At 36.2% G+C, this 4959-nt stretch overlaps 1 pseudogene; it reads left to right on the top strand.

Moving 5' to 3' along the window:
• Positions 1-1340: 1340 nt before the first annotated feature.
• LOC106324518 lies at positions 1341-2533 on the top strand (annotated as a pseudogene).
• Positions 2534-4959: the final 2426 nt, after the last annotated feature.

Here is a 4959-nt window from a genome sequence, read left to right on the forward strand (position 1 = left end):
ACAAAAATCCAATAATAAAGTTTCTTACTTTTCATGATAAAAAACTTTATAACCTTTTTTAAGTACCCGAATTTTTTTTTAATACGGAAATCTAAATCTTCAGAGCCAAAACAGTGTATAACTTTTACAAATTAGAATTCAAAAAAAGACAGAAGATTTGATCATGATAGAACAATAAGAATCTCGTATCTCTCAAACCCACACAGATTCTACTTGTGCATATACTTTAAGTGATTCCATTCAACCCAAATACGGTAAAGTAGATATAGATTCTCTGCATATAAGTAAGAAGTCACGACACAAAGTAAGGTGAGCTCAAAAGTTACAATCTTTAATATCTGATACAAAAAAAAGAAGAAAAACAATAGACACACACCTGTTTGTTGAAGACTCTCTTTAGGAACATAACCAAATTAAGGATCGAGAAGAATGAAATGATGAATTTTACGGGAAAAAACTTACATATTTATAGCTGCAGATTCTGATAATGGAAGAAAGGAGATAATGTATTGAATGACAGATCGTGTGAAGAGTGGGAAAATAGAGTTAATTAAAGTATAAATGAAAATAATTGAATGTAATCAAGTTCCGTAACGTTGCCACTTTTGATACCCGTTGAGAAGACCTTCAAGCAATTCGACAAAGACGCATGCTTCCACCAGAAGGTCGCTGGAAATAATCATTTCTCGACGGCTAGCTAAACGAATCTGAAGCTCCGACGGTACTCCAAAAATCAGTTATCCGGTCAAGTGTTGGAGATGAAGCCAAATACCTATTGGACTCGGTTATGTGTAAGTGAAGCCCACCTTATCAATTGTCTGAGGCCTTGCTCATTAGTAAAACACTAAAACCCCACAAATGAAGACCATCGAACAAACAAAAGAGAAAAAACAGACTGCCATGTGTCGAAGCGAGAGAGCTCGACTTATCTATGCGGATGCTGACATGGCGCAAGGAGAAGAGAATAAACTATATTTTATATATATTGATTGATTTAAAGTTATTTAAGAAAACTTATTATGTTTAATTAATCATTTTCAATATTTTAAAAATTGGTTTAGGTGTTGTCTAGACATAGACAAATCGGTTATAAAAGAAAATATTTTTCTAAAATGATACTAAAATGGGTTTAAAAAAAACATTCGGTGTACTCCACCCTCATAATTACAGCCTATCAATTTCTTTAACATTGATTATTTCAGCATTGATTATCTTATTGAGTTATTTCCAAACTAAATATAGAAAATGATTTTGACTATATAATTAACCTCCTCACTAATTTTATTGAAAAAAGGATCATGGATATTTTTACAAGTAAAAAACGTTTCCGGCAACAACCCATGGAAGCTCCTAGTTCCGGCGGCTGGTCAGAGCTCCCAGTGGACATATTGAGATATCTATTGGAACGTTTGAGTTTTTTCGATTTCCACCGCGCTGCGATCGTGTGTTCGAACTGGTACTTGTGTTCCAAGCAAACGTTGCGGCTAAAATTCAGATCTCCGTTACTGATGCTGTGTCCGGAAGAGGGTGGCTGTCGTCTTTCAGGGTATCAATTCCTGGGAAACTCAGGTAAGTGGTTTCTGGTTGTGGATTCTAGATCTGATCTCTATATCATAGACGTGTTTAGCCATAAGAGGATGCTTCTTCCACGTCTAGAGACACTCAAAGGTGGTCCTCATGAGATTCAGGGAGTAGGAGAAAACGAATTCAAGGAGAATTTAATCAAACGGTGTACTCTTTTTGCTTGGGATCATTTCACTATCAAAGACCTTAGAGGTCTTTTGTGGGTGGACGACAAGAGTGGAGACTATGTACTTGGGGTTTTGTAAGAAAAGTGATGCTCATTACCGTGAGATTACAGTAGGGATGGATGTTCGTAGGGAGTTACGAGGCCTAGATGATATGGTGCTCAAAGGTTACAATCTTTACTTCTTCTCTACACGAAGATACATTCGACATCTTGATTTGTCTGGACAGGATGGTGTCAGTGAATCATAAGTTTCCTATGTCGATCCCAATAGCTGATGAGAGAGCAATGTATGCATACAAGCCCATCTCAGTTGGCGAACACATTGTTGTTCCAACATCAGGAGAGCCCTTGTTTCTCTATACCAGAGCTTACGAACCAACCTCTGGAAGGCCTAGGATCTTCCGCCTGTACAAGAGGGATGCTAAAGACCTAGAACCAAATACCTTCCTTGTTGAGGTGGATTCTCTGGGCGATGTGGCTTTGTTTGTCGATTTGGGTATTACCGTGCCTGCTGACCGCACCCTTGGTATTGAGCCTAACTCCATCTATTTCACCCGTGATGATCGCCTTTTCAATCACACGAAACGTTCTACTCCATGCATCGACGTATGTGTGTACAACCTTGCAACAAAGACCATCAAACCCTTCGCCAGTCTCTCCAACTTCAAACCAAACGATGCCATGTGGTTTCTCCCCTCTTGATTTGTTTCTTGCGTTGTTATTTTCATTCATGTGATTAGTCTTGCTTTGTTATTTCTTGCGTTGTTATTTTTTCCCCATGATCCTTGCTTTGTTTCTTGTGTTGTTCAGACATTCTTAGACTCTCATTTCTTATCCTATTTTTCTGTTGATGTATGCTAAGTGTTTAATTTTTAAGTATCTTATGACTTATGTTTCAAATTTCAAACCATCACTTCATGTAAGCTAGAGAGGCTGGTTCCGGGAGAATCTCAATTCAAGATGATTGAAATGGAACAGTAATTATGGTTAGATTGAGATAAGATTGCTATAAACGAAATTATGATGGTCAATCTTACGAGATCATCAAAGAGTATCTAAACTTTGGGGAACAGCCTCTCTAGGAGGCTCAGCATCTAGCATTGATGCAGAAGGAAAAGCTATGTTAATGGCTGTGCAGAATACTTGGAGCATGGGGTTTAAGAAGATGCGTTTTGAAGGGAAACATTTTGTTCTCTATTTCGAGCGAGTACAGGTTTTGGGTTTTGTTTGTATTGATAGTTGCGTTACATTTGTAATCAATGTTTTTTTTTCCATTTGTAATCAATGTAAACGCGATGGATAACTTTTAAAAAGGTGAATCTTAGTGGGAAGTATAATTGTTTTAGACTAACCACCACACATTAATGTGCACAAAAAAAAAAGACAAACCACCATACATCCTAGCTAGGGAATCAATTTTTTAGAAATCTTGATTGGGTAGAAAGTGGTTTTTGGAAAATCAAAAACTAAAAACTAGTGTAGATCATCTCCAAACAATCAACCTCTAAAAGAAAATCTAGGATGTGTGGTGGTTAGATTTACTTTTACTTTCTTAAACTAGTTTTTAAAGCAATTTGGTCCCAATCCTAGAAAAGCTTGAATAATTCGAAGGCTAAAGCTATTTGAGTTTTGTATGATTCAAACAAAAATACATTGTTTTTGTTTTGAACTGACAAAATTACAGAACCATGTTTTTCTATCTGTTATGAGGTACATCTTCCAGCGCACGATTCACAGCGAGGCATGGAGAACCATTTCTTCCATCTCTGTGGCTCCTCAAACCATTTTTTTCCTGCGGCTCCTCAAACATATTGGTAAAAATGTGAAGAACCGGCTAATTTCAGTGAGATGATTTTAAAAATGTGACAAAAATAGATTAATTTTTGAAACTAAACAGTTGTATTATAAAGTATATCCATTTATATAGTCCCACAACAAATAAAATAGAGATACAACCAAAGAAACATAAAAAGCGTGTATCAATAATGTCTGAAATTTATATACTAAAAAATTTCGTCCCCAGTGATAAAAAGTCTTGGTTCCGTCCCTGAGCTGGGCTGGCTTCAAACCGGGTAACGTTTTCTTATACGCTGCACTCAAACAATATGAGTATCAAAAATATTACATCTGTAATATTATAGCATCTACATGTAACAATTGAATATAATAAAATTCGAAGAAAAAGACTTGTATATAAACGTCTATCAAAATAACCAATGAAAATATTTTAACTCATAACTGTTGACATGAAGCAGGATTAAGCTGCCAGACTTTAGAATTAAGCTGCTAGACTTATAAGGTTTTATAAAGCTTTTATAAGGTTTTATAAAGCTTTTATAAGGTTTTATAAGGTTTTATAAGGCTTTATAAGGGTTTTATAAGGGTTTTATAAGCTCGATTTTATTGAAGAGAAGAGGAAGAGAGAATAAGATATTTTATTATATTGTGTACTGAGGTCACTTGTCTTTAAATACTTGTACTCAGATCCACAATTAAATAAAGGAAATTATTCTTTCCTTCTTTCTCTTACATCTTGAGATCTACTTTCTCTCTCTCTATGTTCTTCATGTTCTTCATTCTTCATAAATAAACTCTCAATAATTCTCTCATTCTAACATGGTATCAAAGCATGAAGCTCCTGAAACTCACAAAAGCTTCCACAAATTTCTTTCTTTCTTTCTCAGATTATCTTCAAAACCTGTTGGATACATCCTTTTATCCACTGGTCCAAAGGTCTTTCAAAAGGGAAGAACCTCACCAGAACTCAAGATAGAGGAGTACCCTATTCTCTGGAACTCAAGAAAGCTTCAACCATATCAGGAAAAGCTTCTTCAAAGTCCAGTTTATCTCAAAATCAGTAGGAACAATCTATTGTCCACTGGTCCATATCTCTCCATGAGGGAGAACTCCAACATGGTGTTGTTTCCAGAGTACAAGAAGGCTAAGGAACAACATAAGAACCACAATATGCCAAGAAGAAGTGACTTGAATCAAGCCAGGAATGTAATCAAAGAGTTTGAGCATCCATCGATTCAAGGTCGAACCATGTATTCATCTGTCATTGGTGGTTCAAATGAAGAAGGAACATGGAGAAGTACTGATAGTGCAGCCAACACTGATGGTCCAGCAACCATGAGTGACCTACATTCCCTTATCCAAGCCTTTATCTCATTCAAGAAGGCTGGTACACACTCTCTTGACCCTAAACC

Source organism: Brassica oleracea, chromosome C2, assembly GCF_000695525.1.
Source record: "Brassica oleracea var. oleracea cultivar TO1000 chromosome C2, BOL, whole genome shotgun sequence".
Classification (NCBI taxonomy): domain Eukaryota; kingdom Viridiplantae; phylum Streptophyta; class Magnoliopsida; order Brassicales; family Brassicaceae; genus Brassica; species Brassica oleracea.